Source organism: Lissotriton helveticus, chromosome 4_1, assembly GCF_964261635.1.
Source record: "Lissotriton helveticus chromosome 4_1, aLisHel1.1, whole genome shotgun sequence".
NCBI classification, from domain to species: domain Eukaryota; kingdom Metazoa; phylum Chordata; class Amphibia; order Caudata; family Salamandridae; genus Lissotriton; species Lissotriton helveticus.
In genome coordinates, this window is record NC_136063.1 from 1488735224 (window position 1) to 1488758290 (window position 23067).

General features: G+C 42.0%; 1 long non-coding RNA gene across 1 annotated transcript in view; it reads right to left on the reverse strand.

Annotated features, from left to right (window-relative positions):
* LOC144829193 (uncharacterized) overlaps positions 1 to 10055 on the reverse strand; it is an 88808-nt gene extending 78753 nt beyond the window's left edge. The window contains exons 1-2 of the long non-coding RNA XR_013610606.1: positions 9937 to 10055; positions 9368 to 9431 (exon numbers count right to left, since the gene is read on the reverse strand). This is a non-coding gene — a long non-coding RNA (uncharacterized LOC144829193). The remainder of the gene's footprint in view (positions 1 to 9367; positions 9432 to 9936) is intronic.
* Between the last annotated feature and the right edge of the window lie 13012 nt (positions 10056 to 23067).

Consider the following 23067-nt stretch of genomic DNA (forward strand, 5'->3'; position numbering starts at 1 on the left):
GCAGAGGCACAGGGATTTTCTTAGTAGGCTTTCGAAACTTTATTACTAGGGTGCACTGCCCACTTGCATGGGAAAAGGAAACATGCTGGTAGGATGTTGGTGGGGCTACTACAGGGGGAGGTGCGCTGCTCCATAATAGAGGACACTTGCAAGGCGGGGGGGCTGTGCTGCACCCAGGCCAACATAAACACTGCCTATATGGAATACTACAGCATCCTCTACACTGCTCAGGATGATGCAATCACAGACCAAATACAGGATTTACTGCGGGACATCCCCTTTTGTCAACCCAACACGCTCCAACGCACTGAGCTGGAGGAGCACCTGCAGGTAGATGAGCTACACAAGGCCATCTTGCAGATGGCATGCTATAAAACATCTGGGACGGATGGCTTTCTGATAGAGTAGTATGTGAGTTTTGACACACTCCCCTCCCCACACATGTTAAAACTGTATGAAGAAGTGAGGGATATGGGAGTGCTCCTGGGCACTCTCAGGGAAGCATTGATCGTAGTGCTTTCCAAACCGGGGAAAGACCCAAAGCATGTTCGTTTATACCGGCCACACTCGCTGTTAAACCTAGTCTAGAAAATACTTGGAAAACTCCTGGCAAACAGCCTGCTGCCACTCTTAGCTAACTGATCTCCACGGATCAAAATGGTTTTATACCGGAACGTAATACATTCTTGAATATCAGCCACCTGTAATTTTCAATGGGGACATGCACTGGTGACCGTGAGAACTGTCTAGTGGTGTTAATTGATATAGAAAAAGTGTTTGATACACTAAACTGGTCATATCTCCTTGCGGTATTGGAACAACTGTTAGTGGTCTGAAACTTCCTGTTGTGTAGCTCCTACAAATCTATAGAGGATCATCATGTTGAGACAACATAAACTGAGGGATTGGTGTCCAGACTGATTCCAGACACCCCCAAATGATATGTTCGTCTGTAAACCAGCTAGCTCACAGTGCCACTATAAGCCCACAACCTTACCAAGGAGCGAATAGTTTTGGGCAACTATCGAACATGAGAACCCTGTCCCCTCAGGGATCGTGGAAACAGTACAGTACTTTACGCTCAGTCACTTGTGTCCACTTTGTCTCAGAGAGATAAACAGAATAAATGGTGGGGACATTGTCAATAAGCATTTATTGAACCAGCGTCATTCTAGTATAAATACATCTGCTGAAACGACCATTAGACAAAAACAGATATATACGATTACTAGCACCATCAGAATTAATAAAAGGTAGAATTCTACCAAAGTGCTAAAACAATGGATATATGCAGGCATATAGATACATGCCACTAATAATGTGTATTCCTAAATTGCTTACTCTAATTAGATGTACCTAAGTGTGCCTAGCATGTATGAAGGTGTATAGCCAAGAATCCCCCTTAGGAAAGAGCCAACCCCCATTACCTGATGTCAGAGATTGAAGGACCCCATCTTGGTTTTGAGTTGGACACCCCTCGAGGGATGTCAGACCACTGCATGCTGGAGTTTCTGTGTGCAGGGACCTCAGCGTCATGTGTCAGCATGTCAGCATGGAAGTCTTTCTCCTCTGGTTTGCCCAGTGAAGATGTGGTGCTTATATATCCAAGAGGTACCCTCAGGGGTTCTACCTAGATGTGTCATGGCACTGTGGTCATGTCGGCCAAGGATGACAATAGTGATGACCCTCAAACAGAGTTATTATGTGGAAGATGGTAATCCTGCTGTGATACTGAGAATCTTCATGTATAGTAAATGAGACTATTTTTCGGAGAAAACCACACAACATTTATGCAGCGCCTAACTAGGTGAGACGTCAGCACCAACCCTATTATGCAGAACAATGGTAGGACGAATATAGGTAAAATGTTGTGTAACTAGCTAGGCCTATATTGGGGTACATTGAGGTTCATAACATTCCAGTGGTGGTAAAAGACCCTATACAGCATCCTGACGTGATTGGAATACACAGAGGCACTAGTCAGAGTTGGCCGTTGTCACCACTTAACTTTGTGCTTGCAATGGAACCTCTGGTGGCTTCGCTACATGCCAGGAAATGGAGGGGCTGTGCATTTGAGGAGTGGCATATTGTGTCATGGTATGTGGACGAGGCCCTGATCTATCTGCGGGATGCCAGCACGTCTTTACTGCCACTGATTACGATGCTGAATCGGCTCGGAGCTATGTCCGGCCTTCGCATCAATTGGTCGAAGCATAGCACAGACAGGAAGCTGTGATGCCCACCAGACTTGAGTGGCACTTTGATAGTCCTAAATATCTGGAGGTGATCGTCCATCATTCGGATATGGATCTGATCGAAAATAACCTGTATGGATAGAGTGGTGGCCTCGGCTCATCATGTCCTTCTGGCTCTCACTACCTCCGTCCCAGTTGGGCTGGGTGTAGATCACAAAAATGTTGATCTTGTCCCACCTGCCATATATGTTTTTCGCTCTGCTGCTGCTCCCTCCAGGGTGTTTCATTAAGGCCTTCATGGGCTGTGGTCAGACCTGGTCTGGGGGATGGACAAGAAAAGGGCTGCTCTGTAGATGACACACTGCCCCTTGGTGGAGGGTGACCCAAGGGCCCCCTAGTACAAGCTCTATTATGCAGCAGCCCAATTGCAGTGGCCAATGCACTGCCTGAGGATGGCCCAAGTGCCAAGAAAGAGGAGGTAAAATGTGCCCTCCAGGGTGCCCACATTCTGACGGGCATGTGGCCAATGCCCGTATGTCTACATCAGAAAACAGACTCATGATGGTGGCATGTAAGTGTTGGCACAAATATGTCCAGGGCAGGGGAAAGCACCCAACTTATGCCCCCCAGTTGCTGATCTGGCAGCTGATGATGATAGGCTATTTCATTGACTGGAGTGCCAAGGACTCCTGGAGGGATGCAGAAGAATTGCTGACCAAGGAATTATATCAGGAGGGAGTGCTGGGGACATTTCACCTTTGGGGAAAGACCATGGGATACTGGTCGGTCGCTTTCTAGAATATATAACGTAATTCATCATGTTCTCACCACTCTTTGGGGTGGGGGTTCACTGAACTGCAGACATCACTCCTATTTCAAATTTTGCTAACACATACACACACACAGGAAGGCTGTCACTGTGGTTTACATTGTCTTACACACCCAACACTATTGGACAGAACTACTAGCTTGGGCTAAATGAGAGGCTGTTTGGGCACTGTCCAGTCCAATAATCAATGGGCAAATGCTAAAACACACATGAAAGACGTATCCAGGAATCCACGATTCTGTTACACTCATTTAACTATTTACATCAACAGACCTGACGCCGAAGCAAATTCACCGATATTCCTGAGGGCTCCATAGGAGTAAATAACAAGCAAGAACCTAGGAGGTCTATGCGCCAGGCAACTAGCTGGCTAAACTGTCAAATCTATCTTTATGACAGATGGTGCTGCAGTCACCATATAGTAATATAAAAAAGAGAAGGAGAAACAAATGTGTAAGTAACCAAAGAATGAGAATGACAAAGACTTAATCAAGAACTGGTCAGACTAGATCCAGTACACATATTGTTTGTGAGTAACCATCAAAAAACCAAGTGATCAGTCCTATCATTTGGTCGTTCACACTGTGACCAGGCGGGTTGAAATAATGATGGTTCAGGATACTGGAAAGTTGTGATTAAGTGATTTATTGTAGAGCAGAGTAAATCACGTCTTATCAGGCAACCTGGGTCGTAACTGTCATCCCATGGAATCCGGAGCACAGCAGTGTTCCTGATTCCATGCATGACACACAACACCACACATCCCCCTTCGTGATGGAAGAATTACCGAGACACAATGAAAAGATAAATAATGAGAACAACAAATATTAGACATTGAAAATATTGGAAATAAAACACATTAATACTTATATCAGGAAAACATCATGCACAATACGCAAATTGAATTATCTATAAAGATGATAGTCCTTAGACCAAACAGGAACATGACATTTCCTCTGTGCCCGTTGGACTGGCATATTGACAGCAGAAGAACAGGAAGATCTAACCTCAGGAGAATGATGAAGGGTTGTAGAATCTGAGAATTTCCTCCAATTATTTGCCCCATTGGAAGACCTCAAGCTAGAAGAAACTTCAGACCCTGGAGACGCATACTTGGGCCACAACCACCTTGGAACCTTAACAACCCTGGACAAATTCCACACATTTCCATCTGACAGTTCGACAACTTGTCTTCCAACACGCATGACCCTTAAAGGACTGGAATACCGAGACTCACCAGACTTGACATTCCTGCATTTCTTGACACGGACCCAATCATTGACGCTGAACTGGAAAGTTCCACCACCAGGAGCACGATCAACGTCATGAGAATTCTTTGAGCCAAGCATTTTCATCCAAGGTCGAGACAAGTTGGAACTACACCTCCTCCCTCTCATCTTTTCAAAAGGCGACAGATCACCCATGCTCCTGGGTGTGTTTCTATAACACCACAGAACTTCACTAATGGTTTGTTTGCAATCCCTTCCATCTTGCAAAGCTAGTTGCAGACCTTCCTTAAATACTCTGATCCATCTTTCTACAATGCCATTACTTTTGGGATAGTACACTGACACGCGCCTATGTTTTATACCATGGCGCTCCATAAATTCTCTCATCTCTAAAGATACAAATTGCACCCCATTGTCAGTAGTGATAGATTCTGGAAAACTCTCCCTTTCAAACACTTCGTTTAAGAACTTGATCACAACACTTGATGTTATGCTAGAAACCATCTTTACCTCAGGCCACTGAGATAACTGGTCTACCAGAATTATTGCATACATCACGTTTTTGTTAAACGATAAAGGACCTGCAATGTCCAACGACACACTTTCCCACACACGTGAAGGTCTAGATATGGGAAACAAATCACACTTAACATGCTTTTGCGATTTGTCGCTTAAACAGCAATCCAGACAACCTCTAACCCGACGTTCTATACACTTATCCATTGCTGGCCACCAGAATTCACTCCTTATCCTCCTTTTCATTGATGTCATCCCAGGATGACCTTCATGAGCCATGTCTAAAATCTCAGGTCGTAATTCATGCGGGACTACTAATTGTAGACCTCTAAACAAAACACCTTCTACAATGGATAATTCCTGTGCAACATGAAAGAAAGGAAGAAATTCATCAGATAACAGCTCTTTACGAGGCCATTGGGTTTTTACAAAATTACAAATATCATTATGAACAGAATCATTATCACATGCCGACTTCCAAACATCCTCACCAATGCAACCTTTGGAGATTTCACAAATTGACACAACATTGTCATCATCCTTATCTTCTTCCACAACCTTGTCATCAGGAACGGGCAATCTAGACAAGCAGTCAGCTAAGACATTTCTAATGCCAGGGATATATTCCACTTTAAAATGAAAGTCTTGAAGCTTATACTGCCATCTGGCAATTCTTGAAGTCGCCTTGCCACAGCCCTTGGTAGTAAATAAATCCACCAACGGACGATGGTCTGACCAAAGCTTAAAAACAGTGCCATACACATACTTGCGGAAGTATTCAATGCCCCACCAGCATGCCAGGGCTTCCTTTTCTAATGTGGAATACTTGCACTCAGCATCTCTCAAGGGTCTGGATGCGAACCCTATCGTCACCAATTGACCTTTTTGACGTTGCATCAATACTGCACCAACTCCTACATTACTAGCATCCGTTATGACAAATGAACTGTTAGCAGTATTGAACGTTGCTAACGCAGGTGCAGATATGATACTTTTTTTTAGCAATAAAAACTCTTTCTTGCAGTTATCATCCCAAAGAAATTGGACATTTTTTTTCATCAAGTTCCTCATGCTTACAGTCTTGTCGGAAAATAGGGGAATACATTTTGAATAATATTCCGCAAGCCCCAAGAAAGATCTGAGCTGATCTTTGTCAACAGGATCTGGAGCTAATTCTATAGCTTTGACTAAATTCATTTTCGGGGAAATGCCCTCCTTACTTATGGTATGTCCCAAATAGTCAACAGAAGTTACACCAAATTTACATTTTTCTTTCGTAAGTGTTAAACCACTTTCTTGCAATACACATAGGACTTTATATAAAATTTCAGAATGATCAGATGGATTGGATGCGAAAATCAAAATGTCATCTTGAAAATATAAGACATTGACAAATTCCTTAAAAAGATTATGCATGACCCTTTGAAAGACGGAAGATGCTGATATTAGGCCGAAAGGCATCCTCTTGTACCTAAAAGCACCCTCCGATGTGATGAAGGATGTCAAATGCTTACTATCCTTGTGCAAAGCTATCTGATGATAAGCATTTGACAGGTCCAAAGTGGAGAAAATTGATGCCCCCTTCAATTTCGTGAACATTTCATTAATATTAGGGAGAGGATGTCTGTCCACCCAAACATTCCCGTTTAAATCCCTCAAATCCACACAAAGTCTTACTTTGCCGTTGGGCTTATGAGCGACAACGACTGGGGATAACCAAACAGAGGATTCTATCTCCTCAATGACGTCCAAATCACATAACCTTTTAAGTTCAGATTTTACTGCATCTCTTAAATGTAAGGGGACATTCCTAACTTTGTGAACTTTTGGTATGGCATCTTCCCTTAGAATGATTTTGTGTTCAAAGTTTTTCAAAAGACCTAACTTGGAGGTCGAAAAAACCAAAGGAAATTTTTTTTCACATTCAGAGCCGAGATCGGACTCTACATTCATGACTAAATCAGAATACCCTTGTACTTGTTCTGGATGATTGGGATCCAATTTTATCATCAAGTCCCTCTGTTGAGGCCAACCCAGCAAACAAGAGCCATCTTTGGCTACATAAACCTTTGAATTAATAGTTTTACCTTTGAAAGTAAGGGACGTATTAAAGAAACCAAGAATATCAATGGGTTTCTTGCCATATCCAAGTAATTTTATGTCTGGGGGAGATAATTTTAAACCAGGAAATTCTTTCACCCATTCTTCACCAATGAGAGTGCGTTTCGCCCCTGAATCAGCCATGACATTAATTTCCTTCCCCCCTACATTCACAGTGCAATAAGGTGAGTCTTTCTCACCAGCATTGACTTCATACACTGCAAAAAGAAATTCTTCTTCTAAATAATCGTCATCAATTTCATTTACATGCTCATCAGAACTCTTTTTTTGACTAAAACCCTTGTTTCTGAACTTATTCTTATTCTTGCACATTTTGCTAAAATGACCCTTCATTCTACAATATCTGCACATTTGACCAATTGCTGGACACTTTCTGTCATTTGCTAAATGGTCTGGACTACCACATTTGAAACATGCAAATTCTCTCCCTTGTTGGAACTGTTGGTTTCTATTTCTGAAAGGTCTTTCTTCAAAGCTAGATTTCTTCACAAGATTGACTTCGGCAATGTTTTTCTCTGCGAGTTCTTTCACTCCAAGCTTCATATTTTCAAAACGATGAGCGATATCTAATGCTTTGTCTAAGGTTAAATCCTCTGTATCTAACAGTTTCCCTTGTAGCTTGACATCAGCAATTTTGTGAACCATTTGATCACGCAGCATCTGATCATGAAAGGTTGAATATTTACATTTGGATGCTAAAACTCTTAAGTCATTCACAAATGAGTCAACGGATTCACTTGGTAATTGACCCCTACTCAAGAATTTGTGACGGGCAACTACAATGTTGACTTTCTTAATATACTGTTTATCTAACTGTTTTATCGCTTCTTCAAAAACGTCAATTGTACTATCTGAAGTAGATACACCATCTGCAGACAAGGGTAAATGACTCAAGACATGTCTTCCTTCAGCACCCAAACAGTGTTTTAAAATGGCTAGTTTGCGTTTGTCAGTATAGTCATCTCCTCCAATAGCTTCTATGTAAGCATGAAAGCCTTCTTTCCACCTTTTCCATTCTAATATTGGTTCGCCTGGATTAGGCAGAAATGATGGTGGTGCTGAAAAACTCTCCATAATAATATGAGTAAAGTATTAAAACACTATGTTGTGTCCTTCTTTTAAAATAAATGTTGTTGTTTTTTTTTTTTTTTTTTTTTTTTTTTTTTATACGAATTTAAAACGAATTTATATATTAAAGGACATTATAATTTTTCTTCTTTGAATAATTGTCAAAGATTGGTGCATAAACTCAGTTTATGTCGCAGATCGGTGTATGAATTCGTTTTGGCTCGAGTAAATCACTTATTTGCGCGATGTCCGTTGATTCTCAATGCTTTGTGTGGGATTTCTTCCCAAAAGATGGCCGCCGTGCGTGAGATGACGTTATGACGTCACACGCATGCGCATTAGCTCGAGCAGCTGGTCTTAGGCTCGTGTAGACGTCGGCTCGCATGCATGCAGGCTCGCGTAGACGCTGTCACGCGCATGCGCATGCGCACAGGCTCGAGCAGCGCGACTCACCGGGGAATTGGAATCTGTTCAAAATTCGTCAGCTTCCTCCCACAAAAGCCTCAAATTGCGGCGGTTTTACCTTCCAGACGCTAATACAGTCGGGAACACAGCGCAGACATCGCCTTGAAGTTTACTCGCCAGTTCGTGATCCTCCACATCAGACGAGGTGTGATGATGCAGGTAGGGACTCCAGGTTGAATTAGGGACGTAGCCCAATCGTCGCCAGTGAAATAATGATGGTTCAGGATACTGGAAAGTTGTGATTAAGTGATTTATTGTAGAGCAGAGTAAATCACGTCTTATCAGGCAACCTGGGTCGTAACTGTCATCCCATGGAATCCGGAGCACAGCAGTGTTCCTGATTCCATGCATGACACACAACACCACACGGGTCCTTGGATCATCTAGACCTCGTGCCACACAGTCAAGGTGAGTACTGGATATGGTCCACAGTCAAAATTGGAACTACCAATTGTTGGTCTGATAGTGATGGCTCAAAAAGGTGATAAAGTACAGTGCAACAAAACAGAAAAGGTGGTGAATCTAAAATAGGGTGATATGTCTAAACAACAACTTTAATAGAAACTAGGCACATCCCCTAACTAAAATAGGAACAGCGCAAACGACAGTATGGAACAATGACTATCGCAAAACGGGCCAACATGTTTCTGCCTACCGGGCATAGAGTCCCTTGGCATTCATCAGGGCCACTGCTCTCAAAAAGTTGCTGCTGTTGGAATGTGTGTGAAAACAATAGTGAAAGCACAACAAAGTTTCAAGGTAGGAACGATACAACCTGTACCTACTGTTCAATTACTTATCCTCCTAGTCAGTGGACGTTCAAAGTGATCTAGAAAGACACATATATTACATTCTTATGATTAAGTCATACACAAATGCTCTCTGCTTCTCTTACATCTCGAATAATTAATTCAAAAGAGTCATTTTAAATTTTGCTTGCTCACCCAGCATGACAGGGGACTGGACCTCACCTCACCTGGACCGTGCTCAGGTATACGAGGCCCCGCACTGTGAAACAGATAGATGTGAACAGGAACAGATATCAAAACTCAGTCATACTCACAGAGTCTAAGATAATCTAATTATTCCCCTATTCACTATATCACATCTGTCCCATAAAGAACTCCGTGGAGGAATAACAACCTTGAAATATGACTGGACACCCATTATACAAGTAAAAGAAACCTGACTATCGGTCAACCATTCTATATACACTGTCAGACAGTACAGGTAATCATGAGAAACAAAGAATCTGAAACTGCTGACTGATTTAAAAGAAAGAGTCATAAATTTCTTACTAAATGCCCCTCCTAACGTCAGTTCAAAAGAAATCCACTCCTAAACTCACCTCTCCGTCGGTGCCACCAAACTCGCCTGAGACTTGGGGGAGGCACCGAACTGGAGGGGGTGTGGGGTTAAATAACAGAACAGAGGAGGGAACTACTTCACCTTCGTTTTTTAAAAGTTATTTTCATTAGTAAAAACGGTGTATACCAGGAGTTCTGGACAATACCTCTCTCTTTCTGCATAGTGCTAGATGAAGATATGTCCAGGAATCATGGCAAGATGCTTCAATCCTTAGCGGACTCATCCGCATTTGCTCACAGGCATAAACAAAAAACAAAAAACGAGAGCCAGTATCACTCCGCCGGACTACGAAATGATGTCAGAACGGCCATTATTGTAGTTCTGGCAGAGAACAGAGAAGGGAACTACTTTACCTTCGTTTTTTAAAAAGTTATTTTCCATTATTAAAAACGGGGTATACCAGAAGTTTTGGACAATCCCTCTTGATTTCTGCATAGTGCTAGATGAAGATATGCCCAGAAATCATGGCAAGATGATTGCTCACAGGCATTAACTGACTAACATCAAAAAACGAGAGCCGGTATCACTCCGCCGGACTACAATATGACGTCAGAACGGCCATTATTGTAGTTCTGGTGGTGCGAGCGCTCTGGGCTGGAAACCTACTGTATATAACGAACCCTAACAATGTTAGGGAGCTGTTGGGAACAGTCCTCACCAGGTAATTACGTTAGTGAGACTAAAACCCAGCCATGTGTGGTAGCTGATTCCAAACATACAGTCCTGTATTCAAATACAGGAGAAAACCCAGAAGCTGCAGGGAGAACATAGTGATAGTGCTGGTTGGGTATAGGATACAGCAATATAGGATAAGCCCAAAAGGATATAAGGATAACCTCATCCATGAAACCCTGATCAAAAAACCTGTAAGTGCCATAAGATCTTACAGAAACATTGCACAAATCAAGTCATTGGCACACAGATAACACTCTTATCATGTACATATAGAAAAGAAAAGCAAGTGACTAAAGGCGAAAGCAATAGCCATCTGCCTATATGCTAGTAATGACTCAAATCTTGCTATATATACTAGTGTCTCTGAATGACAACGGGCTCTACAAAGAATACCATGGTATCTGGTCATTCAATCCCTTGGTGTCAGCGGAGAGTTTGAAAACCCATCGTTGTTCTCTCTGGAACAGGTATTTCGCAATATTCCTCACATGTGAGGGTATGAAGGGCTTCTCCAAGACAGTCCATGCAAAGTCGGACTCTCCATGTTGTTCGTTCAGGAAATGCCTTGTTAATTGCGTCATAGTTTTTTTACTCCATAGGAGTGCCTGAGATGTCACCACCAGATTGCTTATTTCTAGCATATGGTGTGGGAATGGACTGTACTTTGCGGGGCATGGGTTAAATTGATGGACAAGTTGACAGGCATGGTGGAACATGTGATACCCCTCATCAGCGAATATTGCATTCTAGGAATAAGACCTAGAACTAAAGGCAATAAGCACACTAGCATGTTCATTGCGCTTGCCTTGGTGCTTTTTATGAGACAAATAGTGATGTCATGGATGAACTTCTCCGCACCAGACGTGGGGCGCTGGCTTCATGAACTTGTAAAATGGGCTAAGTTGGAGGCGGATGTCATCTCCAGGCTCCGTCTTCAGTGTGGCAAGGGACTCAATTGCAATGGGTGGGACACATGTCTTTTAAAGTTAGAGGTGAAGTAAGCACAAGAGGCAACCCTGAAAGGGAAATTGTCATTAGCTGTGATTATTGAACATGATTCTTTTGGAAGCACGTTGCTCTGCACACTGGGGTATTCTTAAGGTGCCCCAATACACCTGGCACTCATTGATGCCCATGGAGCGTACCCCCATTTGACTTTTCTGTACATCCAACACATTGTTTGCTTATGCTACTTGGTTATCATTCTGTGCTGGGAAGGTAAGTAGGTCTGATGCCCGGTGTCATGTTTCACTCCATCAGGAGCGGCTCCAACCACATGTATTCTGTGTGGGTACGAGCCTAACCACAATGGCTCTTTATTGTACTACAATCCTGTATACCTCCAATAAAGAGATTTAAAAAAATATATAAGGATGCAAGTCATCTCCCTGTGATGGGAACCTGCACTTCCTGCTGGTCCAAAACCCTTTTTCCATTTCATTTAAACCCTTCTACAGAGCCTACATCATAACATTCTACATGGACACCAACTGTCATAATAGATCGCTGACTTGTTCCAGGAAGATGATGAGTTGTCATTTGTTGTGGTTCAGAATCACCACTTCTCCTTCGCAGGGGCCTGACATTGAGTGACACTTATGAAAATCTTCCAGGTGGAGTGACTCTATTGCAGAAGAGGAGAATTGCTTGTCCTCCTTTTCCCCCCCTGCATGTCCTCCTCATTCTCTGTGGTGGTGATCATGTGTACCCACCCTGAAGCTGCAGTTGTTCTCTCCTACCTCCACTGCTGCCATCTTTCACTTCTTTTTGTGTTGCCTACTCTGGGAAAATAGGACTCTAGAGAGAACAGTCCAGTTGTGCATGCTATCATCTGAGACATTTTGGATGCTGATCATTCCCCTCGTGGGCAAGGAACTACAAAAAAACACATATGTTAAAACACAGCAGATATGGATGCCATAATTATCCCGTTGTCACAGAGGTCACAAAGTCTAATTATCAATATGAACATATATCTCCGTTCTGCATCAACAATTGCCAATTTCATTGGCCTGGATTCCAGGTTCAAAGTAAGCATGGGCGGATTTTGCGAATTGGCAATCCGCGAAATTGCGTATTTACGGATTTTCAATCCGCAAAATCCGCGAACTCTCGCGAATTTTGCGGATTCCTTTTTTTTGTGTTCGCACGTGTTTCTGCCATTTCGCAAGGGTTTTTTACAAGTTCGCAAACGCGAACTTACTTGTCGGGTAGCAACGGTCGTGACCATGTTGTTTCTACGTCTGGTTCATCACAGCACCCTCTGTTTCACCACTGCCACCCTCCGTTTCACCACTGCCACCCTCTGGCTCACCCATGCCACCCTCTGGCTCACCCATGCCACCCTCTAGTTCATCACTGTAGATTATGGGGGGAAAAGCACACCTGCCCTGCCTCAACTGACATGAATGAATTAGGGGCTGATTAGTGTGTCACTGAATTTTAACTTCCAGGCTGGCACCTGCTTCCTTATCTGTAATTGCTTTCAGTTGCAGTGTAATTTTTTTAACAGGACCTTTGTTGTATACTTGTAGCTATTCTCTGAGCCTGTTGTGAGGGTCAGAGCAGGGTCATAGAATAGTTGCAAGTAGGCAACTGAACTCTGAAGGGGCCCCTCAGGAAGCACTACAGGGAATGGTTACTAATGATAAGATTGAACTTTTGCACCTGCTGAGTGCTTTCAGTTTTGCAAAAATCCAAATATCCAGCAGCATCCACAAAAAGTAATCTTTCCAGGTCAAGATCCAAATCAAAGTGACCAGCACATGAAGAAAGCACTGGGAGGAGCCTGCTGGACAGGAACAGAAAGTTGGAGACTGTGGGGCACTTCCTTCCTCCCCCCCTCCCCCCCCCCAAAATGGACTGCTTGCAAAAAAAAAGTGCAGGCAAATGTCAACCTGAAGAGTTATTCTGATAAAAATCATAATTTTCAAGGTTTATGCTGCCTTCTGGTGGATTTCTTGTGCGAAATTGCAAATTTTGCAAACTCGCAATTGCGAGATTGGCGCTGCCCGCCGCATCTACGTGTTCGCAAGTGTTTACTCCCGCGATGCGTGATCATGGGCCTTTATGACGTACTCGCGTTGCCAAACTCTCGCTGTGCAAGGTGGCAAGCCGCGATGACGTCGACAAACTCCCGCGGGATCCCGCAGCAAGATCCAAAATGCCGCAGCACACGCAAACATGGAGAAAAACAACTCTGCAAACGCTGAATGACGGTAAGTGAACGCTGCGCGCTGCAAAATTTTATAGTATTCTAGTTGGCAAGTGCGACCAAGCAAAAAATCCGCTTCGCGCGGATTTGCAAATTTTTGGCAAATTCGCGAGAGTTCGCGGATTGCGAATTTGCCGAAAATCCGCAAAATCCACGAGCGGAACGGATTTTACGCCCATGCTTAGTTCAAAGTTCAAATTTTCAATGGCTTCACGTGTCCAACCCAGATTTCAGTAATAATTAATGGTAGTAACAAACATGTATGATTGCCTGATACTAATTTAGCCCTGTCCTTATGTTTGAACATGACGTGTCAATTCCACTAAAAGATATCAGCCACATGATAGCATACACAAGATACAGCCATCACTTTTTAATATGACATGACATTGTGTGACATTTACATTTGTGTACTTGGCAATACCAGCACTCATTGGCATGCTACTGCTCATGACCCTCTTGGAAACAAAGGAAGTCTAAACAGGTCTTTGCCAGGATACTCCTTGGAAGTAGGATGAAAGGGGACTGATTTTTGGTCTTGCACCAGGCAGACCTCCTCAGGATGTCATGGACTTGAATTCTAGACAGCAGCAGAGCCAACTCCCAGCACTTATTGACCTCACTGACTTTATGGATGGCAACCCCCATTGCTGTCCATTTCCACATAATATATTTTCAGAGCACCAGACATGCCCACCGACAGATGAGGGAGTCTTTCCAGGATCGCCCTGCACAAATATCTCACTTTATTCCTAGATGAAAATGAGATTCCCCACTGCCCCTCCCTTTCTTTTAAAGTTTGGGGGCAATCAGGATTGAGCAACAACAGGATTGAGTTTGATGCTACTTTCTCCCCGGCAAAGTACTGTGAGATGCGCCAATCACCCTGCTGTCAAAACACAAGATCAGATATACGTCTTCTGTGTTCTCTGAACTCATTAGGTGATATAGGTGTCCAAACCAGAAGCAATCAACGGAAGTGCAATCACCAGCTGATGGAAGATGAAGCTTTGATATGTTGCACCAGAAATGATTATGTGCACTGGAGGCAAGGGGCCCGTGGCACTGCAGATTGCTGGCACACTGATGGAGGGCCAGCAGTGCCAATTGAAATATTAGTATGCCCTGCACCACGATGGCTGAAGTGCCATATGTGTTCACTCCATGGCTTCTAGCACATGGAGAAAGGAACTATAGCATAGAACTGCAATAACACCCATTGCATGTCCTGCTGAGACTGGCATGTTGATGTGAATACCCCTAAAATACTGAAACTAATTATTACAATTACAAAGGGGGGTGAAGTGGGGGAAACCAGCGTTCAGTCTGTGTCTCCCCAAAATTATAACTCCAAATGTAGGTAGTGCTCCAAGGGAAAGGGTGTCAACCCAGCACCCTAGAAACTCTTAAATGGAAATCTTAGCCCTGAGCATATACACACAAGTGTCCAAAATGTTGATATATATCTAAAATGATCTCCACGACTTTATACTTTCGTTCAGCCAGACTTCATTTTTATTCATGTAGTCACATCGGCCTCACACCAGCCAACACGTGTCTCGTCTTCAGGTTTAAATTCACCCTACAACTTCTTCAGGGCTGTCACAAGTAATACAATATAGTCTCAATTTACACATATGTCGATATACATGACACCTAACCACTGGTGACTAAAAACATACCAAAACCATGATATCAGATAAATTAGAACTCAGAGGCAACCCAGCAAACAGTAACAACAAACCATGCTCTGTTACTAGTTTGATTACGCAAAAGCCATAGTGTGCAGATAGGCCACTGCCACCAGGAAAGTAAGTGAACCTCATCATGCATGATAGAGTTTACAAAGTAAGAATAAAAGTGTAAAAGTGTAAATTGAGACTATATTGTATGTGACACCCTGAAGAAGTTGCAGGGTGAAATTGAACCCAAAGACAAAACACGTGTTGGCTGGTGTGAGGCCGATGTGACCACATGAATAAAAAGGAAGTCTGGCTGAAAGAAAGAATAAAGACCTAGAGATCATTTTGGATATATTAACATTTTTGACACTTGTGTGTATGTGCTCAGGGCTAAGGTTTCTAATTACAGAAATTGTATGCAAGTGTGGGAGTTTTCCTCAGCATTATCTATCTTCCTTTTACCTGTCTTTTAGGATAACGTTTTGTAGTATTCTTTGTGTGTGCTTGGTGCGAGATGGATCCCTTTCCTCCTCGCGCTAAGGCACGCTCACCCGAACGTTGGAACCTGTTCGTCATTTGAAAAGGCAGTTGCTGATCCTGCCTGCTGATGTTGGGATGTGTGGTTGCTGGTGACCAGCCATACCAAATAAACAAGTTATTGGTTACCTTAACCTGCCTGGTCTGGTCACTTCACTTTGGCGACGATCTTCCAGTGGTCCTTGGCTGTAGCAGATTGTTTCTCACTGTGTCTGCGATTCCTCCTGCCATCACCACACATGAAGGGTCGAGTTCTAATGCATTGGAGACTCCTCCTCAAAGCCTCCGGAAGATGAGATGTTTTTCAACGTACTGGAGACCGCTCCGCAGCGCCTCTTCAAACCTTGCTCTGCCTCCTTTTCTGAAGAAAAAGAAGAGAGAATACAGGAAAGAAGCGTTTACTTCTTTCACTTGTCAGCGGTGATGTCACCTCTCCGGTCAGCTGTTTTGAAGGCCCCTGTAAGGCAAGTTTTCCGACATAAACCTGGCTGTACGAGTCAGCTGTTTTTGAAGCTTCCAGCAAGACAAGCCTTCCACAATTAACGTGAGTGTATGTGCAAGCATTGTTAAATTAAATTTAAGCCCTGTCATCTGCCACGGGAACCTCTGCAATTTTCACGAGACATTCTCCATATGGCCAAAACCTACTGGGGGATTTTGTAGTGGGTTGCTGTTTGATATTTGAAGTCTCACCAGTTTTTGGGCCATTTCAGGTACTTTGCTTACTTCACTTCAGTTTTTATTTATACCAGTTGTCTATTGCTATTGCCCTCTTTATCGTCATGCAGTAGTCTTGCACACCACCACCTCCTTTATTACATAATCCTGGGGACACTCAAATGAAATGGAGTAAATGGCTGGGGCTTTTTAACAATTTCATGGTGGCGATTGATGGGGAATCTTTCAGTGTCGGAAAGAAAAAAGGCTCATTGCTCAATACACTGAAGCTCAAGAAATTTTTGATCATTTGCCTCGTCTGGTTTCACCTCAAGGTGTCGAAGACTATAATGAATTCATGGAGGCTATGGACAGATCAAGATTGCATTTTACAGTAGAACCCCACATTGTGATGGAACGTTTTAATTTTTATTCCAGACATCAGATGGTTACGGAGCCCATTGAAAACTATGTTGCTGAATTAAGAGTTTTAGCTGCTAGTTATGATTTTGGGGCTCTCATTGAGAAATATTTGCGTGATAAGGTGATGATGCACTGCTTCAATAAAAAGATTCAAGAACAACTTCTTAGACATAAGAATCCCTCTCTCAGCGAAGTTATTGAGGTCGCAAAAGGGATTGAAAGAGTGGCAAGGTTCTTCAAGCTATTGAATGATGAGAAAGAGGTTCATTTGGATGTTGCATTGATACGCAATGGTAACAAAAACAAGCCTTTTAAAAATAATGTATTTTCCTTCGAGAGCAATGGAAAGTGTGTTAAGTGTGGGGGTTGTCCGCATTCTAACAAAGTGTTATGTCCAGCTAACAGCAAGAGTTGCTGCAAGTATGGCAAGGCAGGTCACTTCTCTAAAGTGAGCAGATCCCAAAAGGGTATCAATGCCATCTAGTAGCGTGGATCAGAGGTGCAATCCGGTGAATCTGAAATCAGCAATCTGATTCTTATAATCAAGGGACCTGAATCTATGACCAGCATTGACATGAAGCCCTGCAAGTCACCTTTGTGTGAGGTTTTCGTCAATGGGATTAAGTCAAACATGTTGGTTGATTCAAGCTCTCCTTTTTCTTTGATTTCTAACAAGATATGGTCAAACAGAAAGTTGCAAGACTGACATTAAGGCATTTGGATATGTGAATTCTAACATCAACATTTTAGGTTCTTTATTGCAGCCATCTCATTTCAGGGTTGCACCATAATGGGGAAAAGTTATGTCACAGAAGATGGGCAACATGTTCTTGGGTGGAGACACCAAGGAAATTTGGAACTTATTTTGAACCCATCAGCAGATTTACCTGTGTATTGTATGGCTGTACATCAAGGTATAGAAAGAATTATTGAGCAATTCCAGGATGTTTTTAGCAAAAAAATTGGGGAAAGTTGTGGGTTTCTCACATAGGATTATTCTCAAGCCTAATTCAGTTCCTGTTCCCCACACATTTAGAGATGTTCCATTGAGTGCCAGGGGAGAACTTTCTTCCTTGCTCAAACAGTTGCTCCTCAAGGGTGTGATTGTGGAGTTTGGTGCATCTGAGTGGGTGTCTCCCATTGTTCTTGTCATGAAACACTCAGGCCTATTGAGATTATGTGTAGACTTGAGATCCCTTAACAAACAGATTGTGGTTGTTTGTCACCCCTTTCCGAAGATTTAGGAGTTACTTGCCCAGATTAGCGTAGCCAAGTTTTTCACTTTTTTAGATCTCAAATCCACCTATCATCAGATAGAGGATTGTCAACATCTCACCACGTTCATCACCCGGGATGGAGATTTTAGGTACATTTGTATGAACATTTCAAAACATATCTGTGGGGTAAAAGTTTCATCATTAAGACTGCTCACAAACCTATTTTGTTCCTATTGAATAGTAATGGCACTGGTAAGGCCTCTGCTCGTTTATGAGAATTTTATCTAAAATGTATGAATACAACTTCAAGGCCAAGGGGTGTTTAATGTTGTGGCTGACTGTTTGTCCAGGTTGCCTGAACCTAGTCTCTCAAGTGATGCTGAATTGGTTGAGGAGTGTGCTGTGGCTACTGTGGAGGATGTTTTAGGGGAGTGGTTTGGTAAACCTCCGAAGACAGCTTGGCTAGAAGCAACTCAACAGGATAAAGATCCGTCCCAAGTTTTGGAGTTAGTAAATAAAGGTTGGCCTAGGGAGAAAATGCTTTTGTCAGAAATGCAAGTTTTTTGGAAGGTTAAGGATGCCATTTCTGTTGAGGGTGGGGTGGTTATCAAAGATAGTTGTCTTTTGCCACCCAGAGGACTCAGGAAGTAAATCTTAGAACTGTGTCATGAAGGTCATCTGGGAGAAACGTGTACTAAAAGAAGAGTTAGAGGGCATTTTTGGTGGCCTTACTTAGATTATGAAATTTCTTCTTTTGTTAAATCATGTCCATGGTGTGCCAATTCCAACAAATCTCTTATCACCTCCATGGTTGATTTCAAATTTTCAGACTTTCCAGAAAGGTCGTGTCAGATATTATTTGTGGACCTTCTTGGACCATATGATGACATCTCCTCAAGCAAATTGTAAGTTGTGGTACTAATTGATTATTTTTCAAAGCGGGTGGAGTACAAATGGATTCCACAACCAAACTCAAGAGTTGTTACAGAGTTTTTAGAAGAGTGTTTTCATAAGGAGGGACTACCTGATTGCATTGTTTCTGACAATGGTGTGCAATTCACCTCTCTAGGTTTTGAAAGTTTCTTGTGTGCCCGAGGTATTAGGCACATTAAAACTGCCTTACACTTACCACACATGAATGGTCAAGTGAAAAGGTTTAATACCGTTATTGTCGTGTCTATTCAAGCTGCACAGGCTAACAGAGTTGATGTTAAAAAAATTGTTCCAGAAAAAATCTGGGTATATACCACATCTCATTCTATTACTGGTTTCTCTCCCTTTATGTTGCTTAAAGGTAGGGATCCTCTTTTGAGCTTTACACCCTCTTTGATGAAGGAGAGGGCTCCCATGGGCTACTAGCACATGGGGAAGGGAACTATAGCATAGAACTGGCATTACAACTATTGCATGTCCTGCTGAGACTGGCATGTGGATGTGAACACCCCTAGTTACTGAAACTATATGCCATTGTGAGCATTATCTATCCTCCTTTTACCTTTGTTTATAGATAACGTTTGCTCTTGTTTACTGTGGTGTTTTTGAGAGTTCACCCTGATTGTTTTGATAATGGACTTCTCATTAGTAACAACAAAACAACACTCCCATCAATGGCTGACCCAAGGTTCAGCACATACAATCCCAAGTTTTCATAAGCATTAAGAGTCTTGTGCAACCACCTCCAGAGCATGCCGCATTTAGCTCTACTAGAAACTAGATATGCAATCTTTGTACGAAAGGGAAGGTGCACCAAAAGTGGAGTCGATTTCCTCCAAATGTACCAAAAAGTATCTCTTTATTGTTCTTGATAGTAAAACGTGGACATCAGCCAACATGTTTCGTTCCACGGAGGGAACTTCATCAGGACTGAAAACATATATATAAAACATAATGTAAATCACAACATCCACAATAAAATTACACATTTGAACATAAAAATTATTTATATATATATACAATGGCATAAACGAATGACCCAAACGTAAGAATTCCACAAAGCATATATGGAAAACCATATAGCACATAAGTATATACAATTAAAAGGTATTACATTGGAGCTACAGTTGCAAAGAGTGTATAATACAAACAAACAGAGATAAGATAAACATCATAACTCACAAGAGTGAAATGGGTTTTTCATATTATTGTCTGTATTGGTGACCGAAATCATTCCACAAGAGATGAATGAAGGATGGGAGAAAACCTATACAATTAGGGAAGACAGAGACAGAAAAGGCAGAGTAAAAATGGAATATGTCAAATAGATAAAAGTCCAGATACCCGTCCAAGCCAATCACCATATGCACAATCATCAAATAACCATCTAAATCCCCCAAAAAATCTACTCAAAGCCACAATTCTCACCTCATATGACAATAAGAGGGATAATATGTCTGTGCTCTAAATGAAAGTGTATCCAAATAGGAGTAAGTAAATATCCGAAATCCTGGTGAGGAACATTGCACGGTATTAGCTATGATTATGAATAGCGATTTGTCATATGTCTGACAACGTAAGTTGAACAGCAATATAAACGTCTAAAATACAAGCTGAATTGCAAAAGAGGTCTTACCTGACACGTGGGTAACAATAAAAAGTATATTCAATGTGTGTCATTCTTAGCGAATATACCCCACAATAGGGGTGGCAAGCTTTTGGCCGGTATCTTAGTAAAAAGGGAACACATTACTCAATTGTAAATTTAACCGGGAACCAGGACTGGGCACTTCACAGGGAAAAACCAGGAAGGGTTCCACAGTGGTATGCGTACAGTTCCTAGAGGCCTCAGGGTATAAGTGCGCTATACAAGTACGAAGTTTTTTTTTTATACGATACATCCACGTCAACAGCAGTACTCTCTCTTTCGCAAATTTCAAAATGGGCACCATATCCGACCAATATTTTTAAGGGACGTGCACGGCGCGACTGACAATGACATCATAGTCCAAACAATGTGGGTTTAGATGGAAAAATAACTAAGCGGGCGCCAATTTGGAAGTAGTAAATTATACATTGTCCGAATCTCTGGCTTGTCCCACACAAAGGACCCGAGCGTTATCAGACTGATTTCCATAATAACAGTGAGTTGCCTGATATGTTGAGAGTCATAAAAAAGTAATTTAATAATGGCAAACATAAATGAAGGTTGATATAAAGTCCCGCAATTGGTGATATATACATGCCATTAATTCGAAATTATATAAATAAATATAAAAAAGGGGTTGAGGGATGCTAGATATAAAAATAATATAAATAAAGTTTGTACAAAACCACAAAGGGTTAATAGGAGGGTTAAGAGAAACGGTCGCCATTTTGGAGTATCTGAGAGTGTATAATATGGTTACTTTGCAAAATCAAGACAGATAATCAATATTACTTATGCTACCTAGAGTTTTTATACACATTTGTAAAAGGGGTCAATTCGAAACTTAAAGTGTTGCCATCTTCAAGTATTTAAACGTATACAGCACAGTCGCATGGCAAAATAAGACAGATAACTCGTATTACTTCTGTCACCAGAAAATTTGATGCACATATGTAACAGGGGTCAATTTGAATAATGAAGGATTGATGTCAGGAAAGTGAGTGGCAGATAGAAATAGAGAATAAATAAAATCTGAATTAGTGAAGAAAAACCATACACCTATTTCATTTTAAGACAAACGTGCCATACAACAGTACCATATAGAAATTGGTAATTATTACGATTACCAGTTATCCTAAAAATCGGTATGTCCTTTCCCTAGTTGTACATAGTCAGAATATGGACATCCCAATTGGTTTGCATCAGCATAACTGATTTGTCAGTATAACACATAATTACAAAAAGTAATGCATCTCTCCATCAGTGTTTTGTCCTAACAAGGTAGCCCTAAGGCGACAGATCCATTTGGACTTGATCTGCCTAAGTAAGCTCTCCCTATTGCCTCCTCGTCTGTTAGTAGAAACATGATCAATTGCATGTCAACAAAAGGTAAGATCATCAGGGTGTTCATTATAATAATGGTTTTCAATGGGATGTCTTTCATCTCAGTTTTTTAAAGCCCTACGGTGTTCCTATATCCTCGTTTTGAGCCAGCGAATCGTGCTGCCAACATAAACAGTACCACATTTACAGACAATTACATAAACCACATAGGTGGTATTGCAGTTAAGAAAATGTCTAATTGTATATTGCTTTGGTGAGTTATAGTCAAAGGACTTTGTTTTGTTCCTTCCCCATGGGAAGACATTACACATTCCACAGGTGAATAAACCTTTTGTCTTCTCTGGCAACCAAGTTTCTGTGTCTTTAGGTGTAACAACATAACTCGGACACAGGGAATTTCTCAACGATACCCCCCTCCTGTATGTAATAGCTGGTTTGTCATCAATAACATCCCCGAGCCCAGGAATATCTGTCAGGAGGTGCCAGCTCTTTAGAAATATATTGAAAATCTTGCTACTATGTGTAGTATACTGAGTAATGAACCTGGCCTTATTGTTAGCGGTAGTGGCCCTCTTGCTCGCCGGTTTATTCCTCAGTGTGTCATCTCGGTTTAACTGATAAGCTCTGGATTCAGCTATATCAAGAGTCTTGTGAGCATATCCACTTCTGGCAAATCTATTTTTGGATGCAGTATTATAGGAATTAAATGCTCCTTCCTCGCTGCAGTTGCACCTAATCCGGGTCATCCCTCCAAAAGGGATATTGTTGATGACAGAACTAGGATGGGCGCTTGCAGCATGCAAAATCCCATAGAAGGAGAACTGTGGCTCAGAGTTGATTTTTTGGGGATTTAGATGGTTATTTGATAACCGTGCATATGGTGATTGACTTGGTTGGGTATCTGGACTTTTATCTATTTGACATATTCTATTTTCACTCTGCCTTT